Below are 13129 nucleotides of genomic sequence, written 5' to 3' on the forward strand. Positions count from 1 at the left end.
CTTTACACTGTGTGCAGAATTATTAGGCAAGTTGTATTTTAGAGGATTATTTTTATTATTGATCAACAACTATGTTCTCAATCAACCCAAAAGACTCATAAATATCCAAGCTTAATATTTTTGGAAGTTGGAGTGGGATTTTTTTCGATTTGGCTATCTTAGGAGGATATATGTTTGTGCAGGTAACTATTACTGTGCAGAATTATTAGGCAACTTAATAAAAACAAAATATAATCCCATCTCACTTGTTTAATTTCACCAGGTAAACCAATATCAGTGCACAAAATTTAGAAATAAACATTTCTGACATGCAAAAACAAAAAAAATTAGTGATGAATATAGCCACCTTTCTTTATGATGACACTCAACAGCCTTCCATCCATAGATTCTGTCAGTTGCTTGATTTGTTTTCAATCAACATTGCGTGCAGCAGCCACCACAGCCTCCCAGACACTGTTCCGAGAGGTGCACTGTTTTCCCTCCCTGTAGATCTCACATTTTATGATAGACCACAGGTTCTCTGTGGGGTTCAGATCAGGTGAACAAGGGGGCCATGTCATTATTTTTTTTTTTTCTTTTAGACCTTTACTGGCCAGCCATGCTGTGGAGTAGTTGGATGCATGTTATGGAGCATTGTCCTGCATGAAAATCATGTTTTTCTTGAACGATACCGACTTCTTCCTGTACCATTACTTGAAGAAGTTGTCTTCCAGAAACCGGCAGTAGGTCTGGGAGTTGAGCTTCACTCCATCCTCAACCCGAAAAGGTCCCACAAGTTCATCTTTGATGATACCAGCCCATACCAGTACCCCACCTCCACCTTGCTGGCTTCTGAGTCGGAGTGGAGCTCTCTGCCCTTTACAGATCCAGCCTCTGGCCCATCCATCTGGCCCATCAAGAGTCACTCTCATTTCATCAGTCCATAAAACCTTTGAAAAATTAGTCTTAAGATATTTCTTGTCCCATTCTTGACGTTTTATCTTATGTTTCTTGTTCAAACGTGGTAGTTTTTCAGCCTTCCTTACCTTGGCCATGTCCCTGAGTATCGCACACCTTGTGCTTTTTGATACTCCAGTAACGTTGCAGCTCTGAAATATGGCAAAACTGGTGGCGAATGGCATCTTGGCAGCTTCACGCTTGATTTTCCTCAATTCATGGGCAGTTATTTTGCGCCTTTTTTGGCCAACACGCTTCTTGCGACCCTGTTGGCTATTTGCCATGAAACTCTTGATTGTTCGGTGATCACGCTTCAAAAGTTTGGAAATTTCAAGACTGCTGCATCCCTCTGCAAGACATCTCACAATTTTGGACTTTTCAGACCCCATCAAATCTCTCTTCTGACCCATTTTGCCAAAGGAAAGGAAGTTGCCTAATATTTAAGCACACCTTATATAGGGTGTTGATGTCATTAGACAACACCCCTCCTCATTACAGAGATGCACATCACCAGATTTACTTAATTGGTAGTTGGCTCTCAAGCCTATGCAGCTTGGAATAGGACAACATGTATAAAAAGTATCTTGTGATCAAAATACGCATTTGTCTAATAATTCCGCACGCGGTGTAGATGCAGCATTTGATAGTAGAAATTTCCTCGAAGTTGGTCACACAATTTGAATCCATGGCAGTTGCATGGATTTATATTGTGTGATCAACTTCTCAAGCTCTTTTCCAAGTCATGCTCAAAATCGCTTGGAAAAACGCTTGAAAAAATCGCATGCATAAACGCATGCAAAAACGCATGTAAAATCCGCATGCGGTTTTTCTGCTAAGGAGATGCAGAAATGCTCAGGAAATTTCTGCTTCAAATCTGCATCGTGGGCACATACCCTAAGACGTCCAACTTTCTTCACAACTTATGGATTTGTTCTCATTCTAACTGACCAACATGTTATAAGGAAAATGCACATGTTATGGAAGTTCCCATATATGTAGGCACTTTTTTGGAAAATAATTATTGTAAGTATAAACAGGGTATATATTATTCATTTACAAGGAGACGCTAAAATTTGCATCTTGGTTCGTTTAGAAGATGAAATGCAGTGTGACCCAATTCAGATAGGGAGATCACCTATAATATTGAATTCTAGAAGGTATTGATTCCCACTGATTGAGTTGACACCGAGGATAAATGAAATAATCAGATTATAGAAGGATATTTATTAAAAAAAAAACTCAATACATTACATAAATTTCAAAAGATATCGGGTTCCTGAATACTCAAGGTATGCGATCCAATATATGTGAAAGGATATTTGAACTGGTATGAAAATGTACATTAGTTCCTTTGTCATATAGTTTCCCTATTACGTTCATGTATACATGTTGTGTTAAAATCGGGTATATCCTATGACTTCTGCAAAATATTCTACGTTATATTATTATAGAGGTTACTGGGTCAGTAAGTACAAGTTTCTGGCCCCTGATTGCTGATGCTCAGAGAAGCTGGACTATGTATATTCATCAAGAACATTCTGGACTACTTTCCTGATGGGGGTGTAAGGGATGGGTGACGTGTTTGTTTTGTTTCTGTAAGTTTATGAAAATCTGGAATATATTGCAAATGGTTAATAAAAAAATAATCTGAAGTAAAAAAAAAAATACAACAGTTATAGTCAGAATACAGTCACATGTCATTGAAGGGAAAGCAGTTTAGAACACTAAATGTCGATTAAAGGATTATTTCCACGATTGCATTATTTTTCACAAAGCACAGTATATACATGATTATTGTTAATATACAAACTAAGCTCAACATAAAGTTTATGTCTTGAACCTCTTGTGTTTTTTTTTTCATGTCTATCGGCCCCTCTGTGCACCCAGCTTCACATAGCTAAATAGGTCCTATTCTTACACTGCTAAAACTACATTTCCCATCATCACCCTGCTCCTCAGTGCTTCAGACACCACCCTCCCCTCTCCTGTGTGCTCCTGACAAACACTCTTTTTGTGCTATCTAACCTTATGTGAGTGTAGATTTCGCCTTATACCCCTGTATAGTACGCGGCCAGGCCGTTTTTTTCTTCCACTATCTCCATTAGTATAGCTGGATTTTAGCAGAGCTCAACTCTACCGCCACCTTCTGTAACAGAGCTTTTAATATATAAGCAGTGTAGAGCTGCACTTGTTGCCTGCAGCAGACAGATCAATGTAAACTGCTCCGTTGATGTACATGTCTGATCATCTACATTTATTTAAGAAATATGAAGGTTTTTATGTTCTTTTTCAGTGTGCCGTAGTTTTCAATTTGTGTGCACAATTTTTCTTCTTGTGAACTTTTGTGTACATTTTCTTTAAATGTGGCCTGTTCTTTAGATGTTCATCTGGGTTCTTTTGTGCATTCTTGGATAAGTTATTAACCATATATTCATAAGGTACATAGTAGTAAACCACTCTACCCAAATTTGGGTCCCAACATATGAGAAAGTGGAGATATATGCCACTCCATACGATAAATATACATGCTACCACAAACCACAGGAGTTTTGTTGGCAATAGTAAAAAGGCAAATATTTTATTAAACATATATAGACATAGGACATACAGAAAGGAACAACCCGGCATACAAAGTGGGGCTGCATAAATACATATATGTAAGTAGACCAGTCATAAAGAGTGAGAATAACAATGGATAAAAGCAAGTATCGCAATATTGGACCCTTAGTGCGACAGTTATCTGTGTGTTGTATACACAAAAAGTCTGAAGAAAGTCTGAAATCTAAGGAACATATTGTATATTTAGTATAGCAGATTCTATCAGCACACGGGCTCCAAAAATAAAAAATTCAGATCATGATAATATTGCACGCTTACCCATTGTTAAATAGCAGCCACACAAGAAAAAAATCCCCGGGTCAACGGGATCCTTGTGGACTTTTGGAAGGAGGTAAAAAGTTGGAATTTTTGGGTATTTAACCATTAATCCCTCAAAAATTTGTTTTGTGATAATCCCTTGATCAAAGGCTTCACAGAGTATGGAGTGCAGCTGAGCCGAAAAAGAAGCAAGGGGTGAGAAAGCTAGTTTTTCATAAGTCTTTCTATCTCTCAGTTGTCTGAGAGCCTCTTTCTCATATTTGTTTATAGGCCAGATAACGATATTTCCCCCCTTGTCCACAGCCTTGAAGACTACATCATCAAGTGCCTGCAGTTCCTTCAAGGCTTGTCTTTGTCTATAGCTAAGATTACTATGTCTTGGTTGTGTAGAGATTTTCTTGAAATCCTCCAAGACTAATTTAGTGAAGATTTCAAAGGCTGGACATAGGGACAAGGGGGGAAACCTCGTTGATCTGGGTATAACATCCTGAGGAAACATACCTTGTTTCTCAATAGTCTGCTCTTGTAATAATTCCTCCAAAATGGAGAGGGCCTCCCGCTCAGCTGCACTATCCAGGCCAGAATCCAATGTACCACGATTATGTAGTTTTTTCATAATCAATTTGCGGGAGAAGATATAAAGATCTTTCATAGCTGTAAACAGATGAAATGGGTTAGTTGGTGCAAAAGAAAGACCTCTACTCAGTACTTCACATTGTGCTGAACTGAGATTATGTGATGATAAATTAATTACGTGTAGGTTTGTCTTAATTTTTTTATCCTTTTTACTATTGCCAACAAAACTCCTGTGGTTTGTGGTAGCATGTATATTTATCGTATGGAGTGGCATATATCTCCACTTTCTCATATGTTGGGACCCAAATTTGGGTAGAGTGGTTTACTACTATGTACCTTATGAATATATGGTTAATTGTTTATCTTTCTGTGTCCTTCACAGCAGATTCAAAGGGTAATATGGACTTTAGGGCCCGTGATCAAGCGTGGCTCCTTAAATTAAATGAAGTGTTCAAGGATGACTCTGGCTTTATGATTGATACCAGTGACAAGGGTTTACAACAAACGGTGGTGAGACTTAAGAGCCTTTTAAATAAAAGGATCAAAACATGGTGGAACCGTGCCTTCCTCGAGAAGTATATTCAGAGAGGATTAATTCCCCGTGGATTGTGGGTGCAGGTGTTCCCGTCCTTTCCTTTGGAAGATGACGTTTTTAAGTCCAAATGGGAGGACTTGGCAGACTCATGTGCAAAGGGTTTTATGGAATTACTATGTGACTTTAATCAAACTACATTGAATAGTCTTGAAAACGAAATTGAGGAATTACAGGAGATTTTAAAAAAGGAATTATCAGCTGATGCATTGAAAAAACTCAGTGAAGAGTTAGATCATGATCTCCAATTATGGGAGAAAGAAATTGTATCTACTAAAACTAAGAAGTTCCAGAGGGACTCAAATGATAAAGCGACCAGTCGGGTTTATAGGTGGAAGATGAATACTAGTCGATCACGTACTAAGCATTACACCAGACCTGGATCTCGTTCCAGATCAGGATCAAGTGTATCCCTTACATCTGTGGATGAAAGTCAAACAAAGACAAATATGGAGGGAAATGATGGCTAAACCCCTATTTTTTACAATAAAACTAGATTGGCTGCCAAACGTAAGAATTTGACAAACAATCAACAGGATAAAAAAATTAAGACAAACCTACAGGTAATTAATTTATCATCACATAATCTCAGTTCAGCACAATGTGAAGTACTGAGTAGAGGTCTTTCTTTTGCACCAACTAACCCATTTCATCTGTTTACAGCTATGAAAGATCTTTATATCTTCTCCCGCAAATTGATTATGAAAAAACTACATAATCGTGGTACATTGGATTCTGGCCTGGATAGTGCAGCTGAGCGGGAGGCCCTCTCCATTTTGGAGGAATTATTACAAGAGCAGACTATTGAGAAACAAGGTATGTTTCCTCAGGATGTTATACCCAGATCAACGAGGTTTCCCCCCTTGTCCCTATGTCCAGCCGTTGAAATCTTCACTAAATTAGTCTTGGAGGATTTCAAGAAAATCTCTACACAACCAAGACATAGTAATCTTAGCTATAGACAAAGACAAGCCTTGAAGGAACTGCAGGCACTTGATGATGTAGTCTTCAAGGCTGCGGACAAGGGGGGAAATATCGTTATCTGGCCTATAAACAAATATGAGAAAGAGGCTCTCAGACAACTGAGAGATAGAAAGACTTATGAAAAACTAGCTTTCTCACCCCTTGCTTCTTTTTCGGCTCAGCTGCACTCCATACTCTGTGAAGCCTTTGATCAAGGGATTATCACAAAACAAATTTTTGAGGGATTAATGGTTAAATACCCAAAAATTCCAACTTTTTACCTCCTTCCAAAAGTCCACAAGGATCCCGTTGACCCGGGGATTTTTTTCTTGTGTGGCTGCTATTTAACAATGGGTAAGCGTGCAATATTATCATGATCTGAATTTTTTATTTTTGGAGCCCGTGTGCTGATAGAATCTGCTATACTAAATATACAATATGTTCCTTAGATTTCAGACTTTCTTCAGACTTTTTGTGTATACAACACACAGATAACTGTCGCACTAAGGGTCCAATATTGCGATACTTGCTTTTATCCATTGTTATTCTCACTCTTTATGACTGGTCTACTTACATATATGTATTTATGCAGCCCCACTTTGTATGCCGGGTTGTTCCTTTCTGTATGTCCTATGTCTATATATGTTTAATAAAATATTTGCCTTTTTACTATTGCCAACAAAACTCCTGTGGTTTGTGGTAGCATGTATTCTTGGATAAGTTGTTTGTGTTTTTGGTGACATTTTAGTAGGCTGGCCACTCCAAGGAAGGTTCATCACAGTTTCAAAGTTTTTCCATTTGTGAATGCTGTGATTTGCAACAGTCCCAAAGCAGTAACAACGGCTTTGTAACCCTTTCCAGCATGGTAGAATTCAATGACTTTTTGTGGCATCTGTATTTCAATCTTTTTGGAATATGGTGAATATGGTATGGCATCATGCTTTGCTTTGAGACCTTCCAGTCGGCTTCACATTGTCAGTCAATTTCTGTTTAAGTGATGGCAGTAATCCTGTACAGTGTCTATTTTAGGACATGATCAGATATCAAAATCAAACATCAGAATGATGTCAGTTTGAGGCTAAATACCCTGTCTGAGAATTGATTTTGATAAGTGACTTTGATATGTGACTTTGGCATCTGACCTTGACAAGTGACATCTCACTTTGATAAGTGACGTTTACAACTGTAATAATAATAATAATAAAAAAAACACTGTTCGCTGATGGGACTTAAACCCAAAACTATGTCTAGAAGCCAGTGCACTAACAATTAAGCTATAAACTCAGTTGAAGAAATCTAGGCAATCTATTTGTTTATGTGATTTTCAGTGCAAACCTTGTCTAAAACTCATTGGGACTTTCAGAATTACCTCCTCCAAGCCAAATTCAAATGATGTTTGATTTTGATGTGTGAGTTTGATGTGTGACTTTCTTCAAACATCAGAATCAGAATCACAATGACTTTTAGTCACCCTGAGTATTTTCATGGTTGATATGATAAGACAAGAAAAGCTACAAGTCACTATCACTTGATGGTAATGCATCGGCTTCTGAAACTCCACTGTCTGGGTTCAAATACCAATAGAAGTAGAAATATATATATTTTTAATTATGACTATTTAGCACACAAACTACAGGGGTGTTTTACTTTTAATACCTGACATTCTGATTGTCATCCTGACGTGTTAAGAGTTTCAATCAGAATGTCACATATTAAAAGTAAAACACCCCTGTAGTTTGTGTTAGTGAGTTTTGGGTTCAAGTCCCATCAGCGAACAGTGATTTTTTTATTATTAATGTTATTATTACAGTTGTAAAAGTCAGATGTTAAAGTCAGTTCTCATACAGGGTAATTAGCCTCAAACTGACATCATTCTGATGTTTGACTTTGATCTGATCATGTCCTAAAATGGACACTGTAATCCTGGCTGGAAGTAAAACTGAACCTACTTTTCAGCTGAATTTGGTTAACTGGTTGATAAGTAGGTAAAGGGGCAGTTACTTAGAGCCACCTAGTGTTGATCATGATTTTTTCTTCAAAACATTAAATCATCAGTTAAAAGCAGTCTGTCACCACTTTTTTCCAATATAACCTACAGCCACCAACCTTCAGCCCCGTGTTGCAGCTTTCTATAATCCTGTACATATGCCTCCAATTCGCCCTGCAAGGCAAATAAAAAGACCTTTTATTATAAGGCATTATAAGAACTGTAATGCGCATGCGCCAGCACTCTTTTGACCTTTCCCGGCGGATGTGCAGAACAGTACTTTGCTCTGCCTTCGGCAAGGCAGAAAGAAGTGCAACTGCGCTGAAGCGCGAAGGGGAACACTGTGTGGATGACATAGGACGTGTCATCCACACTAAGCACAGAAGGAGGACGGCATTGCAAGAAGAGAGGAGGCACATGACCAAGATCAGTGACGCCCATCGGACCAGACCGCCCCGTAGGTGCGTATAATAAAAGGTATTTATTTTGCCTTGCAGGGCGAATTGGAGACAAATATACAGCATTTTAGAATGCTGTCACTTGGAGCTGAAAGGTGGTGGCCATAAGTTATATGGGAAAAACCTGGTGACAGGTTCCCTTTAAACACCACATTTTCTGATTATTTAGGGGATCTTTGTCTAATGTTAAAAGTAGTTTGATCTGAAATATTCAAATGAGACAAAAAAAGGACAACTACTGTAAAGTGATGGGTATCTCGATACTTGTTACCAATCATTAATAAAGCTTTCAAAACATTAATTCTTCTGTTTAGGATTTACTTCATTTGAATTTTTTGTATCTGTTTAGACATCATTTTGATTCTCAGACATTAGGCTAATGTCTCAGAACCTTTACAAATGAGACAGAGGTCAGTTATTTCGGAAACTAGTCAATTTATGTAAAATTCCCAATTTACCCATCTAAACCCCTTCTAGTCACCTTATTGGACCCTAACGAGTACTTTGCTGAAAGTTTGAACTCTCTAAGGAACCAAAAGATGACTGAGGCCTCTGAAGCAAAATTTTCAGCTCAACTACTTTATGGCTGCCAAAGTCCACCACAAATTGAGGTGAAATGTAAAATTGAGCTGCCAATATACAGAGTACCAACTAATCAACTCCCTGCATATGATGGAGGACCAGAAGAAAGGAAAAAGAACTACAAATTTACTCCAGCCTAGACTGTGGCAAAGCTGTGCTCTAATGTTGTGTGCCAGTTTTATGGAATTAACTACCCCGGACATTTTTAAGCGCGCTTTAAAACACATCTCTTTGGTGAAGTGAGGTGATAAGCTTTTCTAATCTAATTTCCCTGTTCCCGCTTTCTAAATTTTCCTCAGAATCTGGTCTCTTCTACTCATCCTCCATGCACCCAATAGCACTTGATAACTGCACTTACACAGATACTGGCTGATGACCGGATCATGCGGCTTATTATAAATGCCCTATTTATTATGCTGATTAGTGATGAGCGAGTATGTTCAGTTAACCCTTTCGGCGAGTATGCTCGGGCAAATACCGAGTATCTTCAGCTTGCTCGGTGATAATGCATGTGATGAATTCTTAAGAAACAAGCATTCCTCACATGTATTAAAGCTGTCAAACAGTCCCAAATCATGCACACGGGAGTGATTCAAACATATCACCGAGCACGCTGAAGATACTCGGGACTCGCCCGAGCATACTTGCCGAAAGGGTTAACCGAACATACTTGCTCATCACTAATGCTGATGGCCGGACCGTACATGATAGCACGTTTTACCTATTGTGTCCCCTCTTTTTCCTTACAGATTGTAAGCTTGTGAGCAGGGTCCTCATTCCTCCTGTAACCTTCAAACTATCTCTTTATTGTTTGTACATGTCCGCGCTTAATTATAAAGTGCTGCGGAATATGTTGGCACGATGGAAATATAATTATTATTATATCTGATTGAGCATGAAGGCTATATTCACATATTTGTGTGACGTGTTCATGTGCTATCCGCTTTATTCTCGGACAGCACAAAGAACCCATGGAGTTAGTTGATCCATACACACATCTGTGTTAAAATAGTTCCATATTTCTAGTCCCTGGGATTCAGAGCATGGCTTATTCTCGTTTGTTTTTATGGATCATGCTCGGCCTCTTAAGTCCATATAAACGGACGAAACCCGGAAGACATTTTATTTCTACCTTAGTGTTACATCTCTGTTTCTTTAACTGAACAATTTCATGGGTAAAAGAGATTGTGTAAAGAGATTGTGTCTACCTGCTTCAGTGAAAAGAATGGATGAAAAAAAAGGGGATGCAAGTAGGATGACACCTAAGAAAAAAAATGGTCTTTTTTTAAGGATGGTGAAACTCACATGGAAGTAACTTAAAATGGATATCCGGGACTTTAACAAAAAACTAATAGGCAGGTAGCAGCTAACAGGCAACTACCTGCCTGTTGTACCTGCCGCTGGTCATTAACCACTCCTGCAGGACAGGGCAGGACTACTGGCATCATACTGATTGACAGCCGCCTCCCCGCTGCCTACTTGGAGGAAGCTAGCTGTCAATCAGTATGATGCCAGTAGTCCCACCCTCTCACCAGGAAAAGAAACTGCCACTCTGTTGACGTGATGTCAGTGGAAATTAGTGACCGCTCTATGGCAGGTGGAAAACTGCGCCGGGCACAACAGGCAGGTAGGTTGGTAGCAACTACCTGCTTCTTAGTGTTTAGGCACATTTTTTGTTTTTCACAAAGTCCTGGCTATATCTTTTAATACAGTCAAAGTTTTGATTCTATAAACCTGACGACTACACTAAACTCAAGAAGGGATCCCATTCAAATGACAGTCATTATTAAGTTACATATGAACAGATAACAGAAGAAAAATCACTACATAAATAGTGTGCACACCTGATATATATATATAGTATGTACAAAAAAAGTTTATTGAACAACCAGGGACAAGAATAAAAACATTTAAAAACCAATCAATGGTACGAGCAATACATCCTGGAATAAGGGTATACTCAAATAATGATTCTACTGCCTATATTTGTCAGAAACAAACAGATGAAATAGTAAGAGCTATCATAGGATCAATGATAGTAGGGGCATAATTAACATGGCTTCACCTATGTGACGTTAGAGGTGTCAACAATAGTCATAATCACACCTGTATAGATGGTTGAAGGTATATATAAAGACCCTCCACTGGTTGCAAAGTACTGAAAACAAAACCATGAAGATAAAATCCCTAGCCTAATCTAGGCACTAACTAAACAATACTGACCCTGGCTATTCATACACCGCTAAGCTAGTCTCAGTTCGGTCACACAAAATAGCTCTTGTCCATAGCAACCAGTGATACTTGCAGTTTGGTGTACACGGCCTGTGCAGTCTCTTCTTAGACAGATATTCTGCTTTGACTCTCTCCAACACAACCCACTCTGCTCAGCTTCCCCCAGCTGACTGACCAGTGAACACATGGCGAGGTTCTAGTCATAGCTATCCAGGTGCACCTAATCAGGACCTGTCGTGCTAGGATTTAACCCTAGCCTACCTGGCTTTCCTACAATATTTCAACCAATTTTTTTTAATTTGTACTTTATATTTTAGTCCACTAAAAGGGGTTGTGTCATCATAAAGAATACAGTTAACCAACAAGAAAATGTGGAAATAAATAGTTTTGTAATTTATAGTGATTCAAAATTATTAGTGATGAGCGAGCCTGCTCGTTACTCGAGATTTACGAGCATGCTCGGGTGTTTTCAGAGTATCTTCAGCGTTCTCGGGTGTTTTCCGAGTATCTTCAGCGTGCTCGGGTGTTATGTTTGAGTCACTCTGTGCGCATGATTTGCGACTGACAGCTTTAATACATGGGAGGAATGCCTGTTTCTTAGGTATTCCTCACATGCATTAAAAATGTCAAACAGTCACAAATCATGCACAGGGAGTGACTCACACATAACAACCGAGCACGCTGAAGATACTCGGCTAGCACCCGAACATGCTCGCCGAAAGGGTTAACAGAACATACTCGCTCATCACTAAAAATTATGCTTCATTCAAAAGATGCTAAACTTTTAATTATGCTCTCTGGCGCCCTGTGGCCTTATTCCATTACGTCCTGGTAGTGGGTGATCAGCTGGTCTAGTTTACGCAGCTCCCGTCATAAGAGCCCCCTCAACTCCACACTCGCAGCATGCACAAAGTATTCTCTGTCACAAGGCTCCCTGCTGTAAGCACAGTGTTTGTGATTCAGCCCCTCCCCCTGCACTCATAGCTGATCTCCGGGTGAGAGCGTTGGGTTTTGGAAGACGAAACAACGCTCCATGGTGAGGGCAAACGCATGTGTTTTAGGGAGGATGTTGAGAGAGATGCTTCCAGATCTGGATATTTCTCAAGAGTGATTCCTAGTTCTTTGCAGGCATCCTGGATCTCTGCCGGGGTCCTGGCCTGAATGCGCTTGTCTTTAGCTGTTATTGCCATGCTGAAGGGCTAATGCCAACGATATTGGTATTGATTGTGGCGTAGGGCTTCAGTAAAGGGTTTCAACAAGCGTCTCTTATTGAGAGTTGAAGAGTCTAGATCTTGGAAAATTAGAATCGATGAATCTTCAAATGTGATATTCTCTGTTTCACTTGCCCTTTTTAATATTAGGTCTTTGGTCCAAGAAGTCCAAGAGTTGGCAGATGACATCGCGTGGTGGGTCCCCTATTTTTAGGCCTGGGTGTTAATGATCTGTGAGCTCTCACTATTTCAATGTAAGGGGAATCCTCTGAGGTCAAGATCTCTAGTAGCATAGGAGTTATTGCTTCAGCTGCTACCGATTCGGGTAGGTCCTTTATACGAAGGTTATTTCATCATTCTCTATTTTCATGGTCCTCTACGGTGGAATATATTTGGTTGATTTGACCTTGTTGAGTTTGGATGCAGGTTATGGTAGTGTTGGTTTGTTGGATTAGAGTGGAGTGTGTAGCTTCTAGTGAGTCCACTCTTTGGCTTATTTGTGTGATTTCTTGCTTGATGTGAGAAAGATCTTTTACAACAGGTTCTAGGGACTTGGCTTTTTATGAAAGACTGGGATACTGGGTGTCCACTTGTAGATCTGCAGTCATCTGCTTCACTTTCCATCTCAGAGTCAGAGTCACGTAGTGAAGGCAGGTCCAAAGGTGGGGGAGATGCAGATTTAGATGTAGATGATTTTGCTCGTTGTTATTTGAGG

Source organism: Phyllobates terribilis, unplaced genomic scaffold, assembly GCF_046119375.1.
Source record: "Phyllobates terribilis strain yellow unplaced genomic scaffold, ASM4611937v1 Scaffold_5__5_contigs__length_657084704, whole genome shotgun sequence".
Taxonomy (NCBI): Eukaryota; Metazoa; Chordata; class Amphibia; order Anura; family Dendrobatidae; genus Phyllobates; species Phyllobates terribilis.